The following is a 10,567-nucleotide window of genomic DNA, read 5'->3' on the forward strand; positions in this document are numbered from 1 at the left end:
CAGAGGCAGGAGGGGTCCCGGAGCAGGCTTGGGGCTTCAGCCGGGGGTGGGTCCTACCCCGAGGCTCTGGGAGGCAGAGAGCAGCTTGAAGACGCCCACTCAGGCCGTCCTCATCTCTGAGGGCCTGGCCCAGGCCCCACCTGGGCACCCCCCAACCTCTCCCTGCCCCTCCCTGGCCTCCACTCCAGCCTAAGCAGCCTGTCCCCAGGCAGCCCCCGCGCGGTGAGACAGCCCTGTCCCCGGCACCACCCTCCCACCTCACCCACCATGGCTCCCCAGTGCCGTCCGCATTAAACTCCAGTCCCCCCGCAGTCCACACAGGCTAGCCTGCCCCCCACAGCTGGACTCCAGCTCCCGCACGTGCAGGGCCCCCGGGCACTGGCGAAGCCGTGTCTCCGTGCACGCCGCCCACCCGGCCCGGCGCGTCGCTGACCTCGCATTTCTGCTGAAGCATCACCTCCTCAGGAGAGCCCACGAGGCCCGCACAGCCCTGGCCCCCGGCCTGAGGACCCCGAGGAGGCCCGCCCGGCCTCCACCTTCCCTCCCTCAGGACCGTGCTCGCAGCCCCCACCCACGGGCTGAGCACCCAGCCTCGGTTTCCCCCCGCTGCCAGACCGGCGGGCTCCTGCCGGCCACAGGTGGCTCAGGGATCGGGAGTCCAGGGTGGACCCTTGCCATGCCCTGGACGCTGTGCCCCCACCCCGCCGTCCAGCCGAGACAGATCTGTCGCATTCCTTATGGCCGCTGCCTGCAGGACACAGGCCCTGCCTGGCTTTGCGCCCCCCTCCAGCCGGCCCAGGCCTGCCTCTCCCCGGCTCCCGCAGCTCGCTCCCAAGCCCCCAGGGTCGTGCCAGTCTCCACCAGCCTCCTCGCTCCACCTAGTGGCGGCCAGAGCCTGGAGCCGCGACGGGCCCCCAGAGGGCTCCCAGGGCACCCCGCAGGGAAAAGTTTCCCGGGGCGCAGGGTGGGGGCGTTGCCAGACCATGACTGCGGCGCCTCGTCCCTGCCCCCGGCTCACCTTGGTCAGGCAATCTCTCCTGACAAGGCGGGGAAACTGAGGCCCAGAGGGACAGGCCGGTGTGCTCCCCAGGTCACACAGAGGGCTGGTGAGTTCCAGTCAAACTCCAGGGACGTGGGATCCCATTTATGTCCCTCCCCCACCTCTGAGAAATGGAAAAAGGCCTGGAGTCGGGACCTGCCACGGGGGGAGGATAGGGGTGAAGGCAGCGGACCGCTGCTAAGGAGTCTACTGTGGGGGGAGGGGCAGTCCACACCACTGTCCTACTGTCCTACTGTCCTACTGTCCTACTGTCCTACTTCAGACTGCGGGACTCCAAACCCCAGCGCCTACCCCGTGTCCCTGGCCAGCAACCTCTTTGCTAGGCTCACTGTTTCTTCATCTATAAAACAGGTGCGATTACAGGGTCTTTGTGAGGTTCCAGGGAGGTGAGGCCAGTGAAGCCCACAGGTCAATGTTGGGTATGCAGTAGGTGCTCAATAGATGTTGGCTGTTCATGATCCCTGGGTGGCACTGCTACCGAGCCTCATCCACCTCCTCCTGCTCCTCTCCTCTCACTGGCTTCCGCCGCGCAGACCTCCTTGTGTTCTTCCCGGCGCCGCGCTCCTGCTGCCCCGGGGCCTTCGCACACGCCGTTCTCCCCGCCAGGAGAGCCCCACATGCCCTCTCACCCCGATGAATCCAGATTTATCCATCTTGCTTCCCACTGTGTCTCTGGCATTCAACATGGGATGGAGGGCACAGCTGGCCCTCCTGAAATGAGGTTGGAGGAAAATAGGGCCGTCCCCAGACAGCCCTTCCCCACCTTCTCAGTCCGTCATTTTGGGGAAACCGAGGCCCGGAAAGGGGCAGCAGCAGTGGAGCCCTCTCATCAGCAGACGGGCTCCGGGATGTAGCAGGGTAGGCTGCGGAAACCGCCGCCTCCCCCTCCCCAACCCTAGGCCCCAAGGAGGGTCGGGCTGCGGAGGCAGAGCCCAGGCCAAATTGAAATTGATTGTGGGGAACAGCTCAGCAGGGTGGAACAGAAGCGTGGCCGCCGGGGAGCGCAGGAGCGCCCGAGCGTGCGAATGCATTCCGGCCGGCGAGGGAGAACGCTTTAGTCTTCAGTGGAAGCTTCTAGCGACGGTCTCCCAGGAGCTGGAGGGTGAGGGGCTGAGTTGCGGCAGCCGGCAGAAGCAAGGACACCCCCTCCCTGGATTCGCTGCTTGCCCCTCGGCCCCGGGAGCACCCTTGTGGCGACACTGTGCACCAGCCCAACACTCATCTCCGCCGCTCTGCGGCCAGCCCTGTGGGGCAGGTGGACACAGAGAGCTACAGCCCAGCTCTGCCCTCGCGTGCATCTTTAAGTGCCTACTGTATGTATGCCTGGCTCTGGCTGGGCTCAGCATGGTTAATGTGGCTCTTCCTGGATCCTTTCTGTGCACTGGGGAGCCGCAGAGAGGACAGAGCTCACCCAAGGAAGGCAAGTGGAGACATGAGCCCAGGCCATGCAGCTCGGGGCACAAAGCTGTCAGCATTTCTTCAGCCCTTGTCCGGGTGGGGAAACAGTGGGAGCTACCGAAGAATCTAGAGCAGGGCAGGTTTCCTGGGGCCTTCTTAGCGGGACCTCGAGGGCCATAGACCCCCATAGCCACCCCTATCACAGAAGGTCCCACCGAGGCACAGAAACCAGGTGCCTTCCCAGTGAGGCCTAGGAACTTCCTGTTTTGAGGCTCAGAGAGGGCAGCTGCTGGCCCATGGCTGCCCAGCCTAGAGGTAGCAGGACCCGCCTTCCCTCAGTCTCTCCTGCGGGCCTCCTCGGGTGGCGACCAGACACGTGGCCAACAGGGCGTCTGTGTTCCCCTGAAGCCTGCGTTCCCTGACCCGGAAGCCCCCCTTGGCGATGGGGCCGGGGGTCACGCCCTGACTGGGCTGTCAGGGCCTCCCCCCCATACGGGCCTCAGCCCAGGATTAGGGGGCCAGGGTCGGGGGTCAACGGTATTTCCCTCGGCCCCTTTCAGGCCCCAAGCGGATCCGTTCTCCCTGCCACCTCTGATTTCCCGGACAAAGGCTCGGGGGAGGGCCTGGGGGATGGGTGGCCAAGCGTCCCTGGGAAAGTCCTGGGAAGGCCTCCACACCCCTGGCCGCCTCTGCCCTCGCAGCCCCCACTGATGCTCTGTAGACACACCCATGCCGCAGACAAGGACACTGAGCCCAGGAAAGGGGCTCAGCCGGCCGCTGCGCAGGAGGCCCCTGGGCGCAGGGTCCCCTAGGGTTCCGTGAGGGTGAGGCTGTGGCTGGCAGGGGGCCCGCGGCTCAGTGGTGGGAGGGGGGCGAGTGGGGGGCGGGCAGCAGACAAAGGAGAGCAGGCTGGGCCCACCGGGGCGCGTTCCGCTCCTCAGCTGCGGTTCCACTTGAGTCCATCCTGGACAGGCTAGATAACCCCTCCCCGACCACTGCTGGGCCGTGACGACTTGAAGAGGCCTGCAGGCCTGACTGATGGCAGGGGGAGGGGGCTGGAGCCCCCCCGCATTTCCCCCCAGCTGCTGGGAATAGCTTCAAGCCATCCCCAGTGGTGACGATGGAGAAACCAAGTCATGGAGGGGCACACACAGCCCCTCACACCACACAGTGAGGCGGGGGCAGCCCAGGGGGGCCCAGACCCTGGGTCGGCCTTGCGGGGACCTCCCCACCTCCACGCAACCTCACCTGGACCCTGGAGGGACTCAGGGGCCGGGGCCCAGGAATCACTCACCTCCTGTTCATTCCCCAGCACCTGGGCGGCAGGTACACACAGGCGGCTGGACCAGAGCCAGACCAGGGGCCCGGGAAGACCCCAGAAGTGGCTGGGTCTGACTGTCCGCCGGACCCGAGCCCTGCTGGGTGGACCGCGCAGTCTCACCTGGCCCTCTGCCCCTCACCCCTGGGTGCCTGGAAGGGTCTCTGTGGGTGAGGGCTGTCATCCCAGGGGGATGGACTCAGAGATCCTGAGTGTGGGATGGGGCAGGGGGCTTGTGGGGGCTGAGCTGGGGAAACTGAGGCCCTAGGGACCTGGGGCAGCGTTCCCACCGTAGATCCTGGGAGGGAGGTCAAGGCCACTGGGGCTAAAGCCTGCCAGGGCTCCCTGCCGCCCTCAGGAGAGACAGACCCCCCCTCTCTGCCGCAACCCCCACGGCCCCAGGCTCCTCTGCGCGATCCTCCGCCTGGCCACGCAGCCGGGCCTCCTCCCAAGCTCCCAGGCGGCTGAGCAAAGTGTGGGCCTGTCCACGGTGACTTCAGCCGGGTCCAGGGACCCTGAAATCCTCGCCTTGGGATCCTTAGGCCAGGGCGGGGGCTCACCAGCAGTTCGGGCCGAAGCCCCTCTTCTGTGGGCTGCGGTCTTTCACCCCATCAAGGCCACCATTGGAGGGGCCCCAGCAGGTGTGCTGGGTCTGGGCCTATCCTGGCCTGTTTCCCCCGGGATAAAACGGTATAAAACGGGCGCCGGTGGCTGCCAGAGAAGACCTCCCTCTGCCTCAAGTCCCGGGCACTGCTCCCCGCAGCCCTCAAGAGACCGCGTCCCCTGTTAATCCAGCCGCCGGCCCCCGCCTCGGTTTCCCCTCCTGGTGGCCTAATCCCTGGATTGTCAGAGGCTGGTTTTACAGACATGGAGAGGCTTTTCGTAATAGCTTTACGGAGCCTTGCCGCCCGGTGATTAGTCGCTCCTTAATTGAAAACTCCCTTCCCACCCCTCCGCCCGCGGGCCAGGCTCTGGAGCAGGGAGGGGGCCTGGGAGCACCGCGCAGCCTCCGGGGGGCCTCCGGGGCCTCCCACATGCTCGAGTGGGGTCTCCCTGGCATCCGGCAGACGGGGGGAGGGGACACTGCGAGGCTGACCCCAGCCCACGAGGGGCCAGGCCAGGACTCAGAACTGTCTGTCCCATGCCCGGCCCCAGGACCACCACCCCAGCCCACCCCACCCGGGCACACAGTGTCCCGGCTTCCAATAAGGGCACGTGACTTGTGCAGGGCCCACCCCCCAGCTGAGGAGCTGGCCTCCCCCAGCCCGGGGCCTACGGACCCCTGGGCTCCTACTCTGCACTCAAGAATGTGGGTGTCCCATTCCTCTTCTCACTTCTTGATCCCGCGTGTCTCCTCTAGTGTCCAGCAGGCTACAGGGCTCAGGGAGTGACAACAGAGAGCCAGTGACGGGTCCCCACCGCTGCCATCGCTGCCGGGTCCCCAACCGGGCGACTTAATTCCACTTGTCCCCAGGATGCGGCCGGGTTATTTACGTGGTGTATATATGTATTTTAATTGAAAGATCTGCCAGCCAGCAGAGCGGACTCCTGCAGTGTCCCACGGCCCCCCTCATCTGAGAGAGGCCGTTCCCCACCAGCGCGCCCCGTATGGGCACTCCCTAAGGAGAGAATAATGGAGAATGAGGCCAACACCCCAGCCTCGCCCGGTTGGTGACAAAGAGCACTTGATTTGGAGTCCATGCACAAAACACACTAACCTGGTCATTCCACACACATTCGGCAAGGGGCACCGACTGTGCCAGCCACTGGGGCCACAGGGAGGGGAACCAAAGGCCCTGGTCTCGTGCGGACACTTCTCCAGCTCATCGAGAACCCGGGCTCCGGGGCCCCACTCTGGGCCACCACAGCCCCATTTTCCAGGAGAGCAAACTGGGTGCCGCGCCGGAACCCAGACCTGCCTGACGCCTGGAGCTGTGCCCTCAGCCGCCGGCAGCGAGGGACCGCTCTGTGCCTCAGTTTCCCCTCCTGGCCACAGTGCCATCTGGAAGTGGAGAGTGGGGGTGGGCGTGAGGAGTGAGGCCAGCCTTGCCCGGGGCCATGAGGACTCCTGAACACTCAGGCCACGGAGGGGAGCCCAGATACTGGGAACCATACCTCTGGCGCCTGGCAGGGGCCGGTGGGCATTCCCAGGCAGGCCCCGCAGAGAGCCCCTCTGAGGGTTCCCCCACGGCAGGAAAATATCAGGCTCTCATTCTGGCTGCTTCGGGCCCAGGAACCCCAGCTCTTGCTGCCTGCTCAGGCGCCCCTTCCCCGCCCCCCAACAGGCCCTCACTGAATCGACCTTACAGGGAACCGGATTCCAGACTCCGGTGTGTTGCGCTTACCGGGGCTGTGAGGTGGGAGGCCCTCCCCACTGGCTGGAGGAAGCACAATCAGGCCCTCCCCCATCCCCCCCATCCCTGCTAAAGGGGGGTCCCCCGCTCAGGCACCGACAGCGGGCTGCCAGCTGGGGGGCCTGGGGCTGGAAGCGCCCCCCACCCCGTTCTGGCCTCGGCTTTGCCACCTGTAAAATGGGTCTCGGGTGGGTTTGGTCCGCGTGCTGATGCAGCACATCACACAAGTGGGGAAACCGAGTCCTCCCCGGGAACGCGGCGCAGAGCGGGGCGGGGGCGGGGCCTCGGGAGGGGTGGGGGTCGCGGCCTCTCCGGGGCTCTGGCCTGGCTCCCGGCGGCCGCAATTGGCTTTAAGCCCTTCGAGCCCGCGGACTGGTGCGAGGGCGGCGGGGCGGGAACCGGGGCCTCTCGCCTCCTCTTCCTCCCCCAGGACGGCTCTCGCGGCGGGGGGCGGTGCGCCTGACCCAGGCCTCGGTTTCCCTCTCATCTGGCCGGGCCGCCCTCGAGGGCTCGTAACCGACGGTTCCGGCGATCGCGGGATCCCGGGGAGGCGTCGTGGCGGGGGTGGGGGGCGGGGGCTCGGGAAGCACCGCCCACGAGGCGCCTCACCACGCCCTCCATCCTCCGTCCGTGCGCCCTGGGGGCTGGCGCTGGAGGGGGCAGAGGGTGGAGCATCCTGGGAAATGGCTCTGGGGCGCCTGTCGGGGATGCTTCTCCCTCGCCCACACTGGGAGTCAGGCCGGCGCCCCCGGGCCCGGAGCGAAAGGCCGCCCCGCCTCGGGTGGGGGTCTGGACTCGAACCCACAGACCTCCAGGGCTCCCAAACCCAAGCGTACATCAGAGTTTCAGGGAGAGGGCAGCCCCAGGGGTCCCCAATAGGGTCCGTCCCCAACAGGAGTCTCCAGCAGGGCCGAACAAATGTTTCCTGGCTGCTGGGGCGGCCGGGGACGGGACCTGGTCCATTCCCTGGGCTGCCCTAGTCCCTCCGGGCAGATCCGAATCCTGATCCCACAGAGGCCTGGGGCTCACCCTGGACCTATCCCAAGCACAAGTGGGGCCTGATGGGGCCTCTATCCTCACCCGCTAGGAGAGGAGCCTACCCCGGCACCCAGTGTCCCCCCCCCAGACTGCACTGTCCATGAGGGCGCCTGGACCCACGGCCCTGGGCCTCTGCGCCTCCGTTTCTGGATCGGGTGGGGTAAGGGGCTAGCAGGGAAGTGGCAACCCTCCTCCCCAGAGTTTCCCCCAATCTCTGGCCTCAGGGGGAGGGGGCTCACCCCAAACCTTGGGGTCTCCACCACTGAGCAGGCAAGCCCTGTGTTCCTGTAAGTGTGCAGAGGGCCCACGGGGGCCACAGGCAGGGGCTCTGCTCTGCCAGGTGACTCCACAGGGAGGGAGGCACCGAGCTGCGCTCCTCCCTGGAGACCACCCAGGTCCTGGTGCTCGTCACCCCAGTCCGCTCCTCCTTGGCTTCCAGTCCTGCCCCGGTGCCTCCCACGGCTCCCCCAGCTCCTCCGCACACCCCTGAGCTCCCCCCACCCATGGCCTCCAGAGAGACTGGGCCACGACTCGCCAGGCTGGCCCTTCAGTCTGGTGGTTGGTGTAGGCCACCTGCCGTAGGTGGGGCATGCAGGCCCCTCCCCCCGGCCACACTCCGCCAGCCGCTGGGGAGGGGGACCAGGAGGGGACAGGAGCCCCTCCCACGGCAGTCCGCCCCGCTGGCCACACCGGCCCAGCTGCGGACACTTCATTTCCGGCTTGCGTGTCATCTTGCTCTGATTTATGGTTCCTTGGGGGCTCCTGGGCTGTGAACTTGCTTTTTAATTGTCCATCTGTGGCCTCCTGGCCACCTGCATCCTGGACCAGGGGCCCCAATACTGTGGCCTCCTTCCGTGGTCCCTAAGTGCCCCCAGTATTGGGCCCGGAGGCCACAAGGGCCCGCAGAGGAGGGAAGGGCCCGGACTGACCGCATACAGGAGAGGTGCCCGAAGTGCCTGCTCAGGGCACTGACCTGGCTGGGAGCGACTCATCTGTCACGTTCTCTCCTTTCTGGTTCCGCAGCTTCTATGCTCCGTCGCCCGTTCACAGCGTTTATGGAGCGCCTACTGTGTACCAGGTGTGCTCTAGGCCCTGACGACGCGGCAGTGACCAGAGAGACAGGGAGGTGCAGGGCTGAGACCGGCAATGGCCCCGTGGCCTTTACTTGCTGTGGAACGCAGGGGCGGTGGGGGCTTCTGGCTGTAGGACTGTAATCGAGGGACTCCAGAGGACCCCCGCAGTCAGCGTGGTCCCCGACAGCCCTGAGGGTGAGGGATGCTGGGCCTTGGGGCTCTTTCTCCAGTGGAGACGGAGAGGGGCCGTGCGGGCTGCGTCTAGGGACAGAGGCCTGACCCCGCTCCTAAGCCAAGACGGCTGCAGACCTGACCAGCTCCGCCAGGACCCCCTCCCCGTAGTGGGGCACTGAGGCAGCGCACACCAGCCTTGGAGCTGGTTCGTGTCGGACCTGCATAGCGACGGCTGAGGCTGGGGTGTGGTCCTCGGGGGCCTCACTGTGCTCAGTGCAGCCTCGGAGGGAGCGGACACCCCACGTGGTGACCGTGGTCCCCAAGGCAGGGGTCTGTGGCTGGCGATGGACGGGGTGGTTCCTGACAGACCCAGCCCCTGCATGCAAGCCCCGGGTTATACAGGGGTGGGGCGGGGGTAGCGTGGCTGTGGGGCTCCTCTGCACATGCGCGAACGCGACTCTGCACGCAGCCGGTGACAGGTCCAAGGGGCGTGTCCCCACTGTGGCCTCTGGGTCCCAGGGCTGACCAGGCAGGCCTGGCCCTGCTCCCCCGGGGGCTCCCAGCCTGCAGGGGAGAGCAGACGAGAACGAGATTCCACTCGAGGCGGGTGGGCTGAGTGGCCCGGAGGCCAGGGAGGCTGAGAGGACATCTGAGTAATCCGAAGGGTCCAGGGCAGACAGCCAAGCAGTGACCCATGGGAACCGTAGACCAGGCAGCGGGAACAGCCTCTGCCAAGACCCTGAGGTGGGAACAAAGCTATTTTTGTACTTATCCACCTGACGTTTCCTTTTATGTTAAAGCTTTGTCTTAAAGGAGTGCCTGGGTGGCTCAGTGGGTTGGGTGTCTACCTTCGACTCAGGTCAGGGTCCTGGGATCGAGCCCCGCATGGAGCTCCCTGCTCAGTGGGGAGCCTGCTTCTCCCTCTGCCTCTGCCCTTTCCTCCATTCCTGCTCCTTCCCTCTAAAAAGTCCCAGGTGCCTGGCTGGCTCAGTGGATTGAGCCTCTGCCTTCCGCTCAGGTCATGGTCTCAGGGTCTTGGGATCGAGCCCCGCATCGGACTCTCTGCCCAGTGGGGAGTCTGCATCCCTTTCCCTCTCTCTCTGCCTGCTTCTCTGTCCCCTTGTGATCTCTGTCTGTGAAATAAATAAATAAAATCTTTAAAAAAAATCGTTATACTAGCTAGCTAGAAACACCTTAAATGTCCATAAATTGGAGAAAGGATAACCAAAATGTGATACAGCCCCACGCTGGGACATCACTTGGCCACCGGCAGCAGTGAGGCTTCCATGCACTGCCCGGGGACAGACGCCGAGCCCATGAGGCGCAGGGAGGGGACCGGACACAGGAGGCCCACGGGGTGTGAGTCCACGCGCGTGACACGTCCCGACCAGGCTCCTCCACGGACAGGAAGGGGGCTCAGGGGGGTCGGGGACTGGGATCTGACAGATGATGGGGAGGGGGTTGCCCTTGGGGGCAGAGAGAATTCTGGATCAGAGGAAGGGCCGGCTGCACAACTTGTGGGTGTACTAACGTTTACGTGGACGGACAGTGTGGTACGGGAACTCAACAACTTTTTTTAGTAAGAAAATTAAAGTCGGTGTTGGGGTCCCACCACGGTCTCGGCGCCGTGTCCCTTGGGTCCCCTCCCCTGCAGCAAGGGGAGGCCTCCGCCCTCTCTGAGCCTCCGGGTCCTCACCATGGATTGGGGGGTCCTTAGGGTCTCCCTCCCCGGTGCTCAGCACAGGTGTCCCTCGGCCACCCCGCAACACTGGGCACGGCAGGTGGGGCACACACAGGGGTCTTTGTGCGGCTCAGTGGGTTCATTAAGAGGCAGGCCCTGTCGCTGGGCTCAGCTCGGCTGAATTAATTAGCTGAGAGCCTTCCCTCCCTGCTAATTGTGCCCAGGAGGCTGCAGTCCTAGCGGGTGGCCCCAAGGGGACAAGCCTCTGAGACGATCCCTGCCCGTTGGCCCTGCTGGGGCGAGGCTGGGGTGAAGGCCACTGGGACCCCACAGCTCCCGACACCTGCCTTTTGCAAAGCCAGAAAGGGATTGAGAGGCAACAGACTGACCCCTACGCGGGCCTGGGCAGTTAGGGAAACTGAGTCACAAAGCAGCAGAGCTTGGTGACGCAGAGGTCAGAGAAGGTGGTTG

This window comes from Neovison vison, chromosome 6 (assembly GCF_020171115.1).
Source record: "Neovison vison isolate M4711 chromosome 6, ASM_NN_V1, whole genome shotgun sequence".
In the NCBI taxonomy this organism is placed as follows: domain Eukaryota; kingdom Metazoa; phylum Chordata; class Mammalia; order Carnivora; family Mustelidae; genus Neogale; species Neogale vison.